Genomic DNA, 264 nt, shown 5'->3' on the forward strand with positions numbered 1-264 from the left:
GTTCAGGGGGGGAAGACCTTGGACTTCGAAGTGAAAGTTTTATAAGACCCTTTTGCGTTATAGGTCCCTCTTGCCCGCGATCGTCAGGGTCTTCCCATTCGGCCCTCAGGGCTTTTATTGCAGCGGAAATTTGGGGTTGTGGCGGGGGGGGGGGGGGTTCTCCGGTGCTCAGGTGTCAGAGAAAGAAATGGAAAGGTAGATAGATGACGTAAAGAAAGAAGCTTATTTTCAGGGAGGTATGGAAACAATAGGAATCGAATGTGA

Source organism: Penaeus monodon, chromosome 30 (genome assembly GCF_015228065.2).
Source record: "Penaeus monodon isolate SGIC_2016 chromosome 30, NSTDA_Pmon_1, whole genome shotgun sequence".
NCBI lineage: Eukaryota > Metazoa > Arthropoda > Malacostraca > Decapoda > Penaeidae > Penaeus > Penaeus monodon.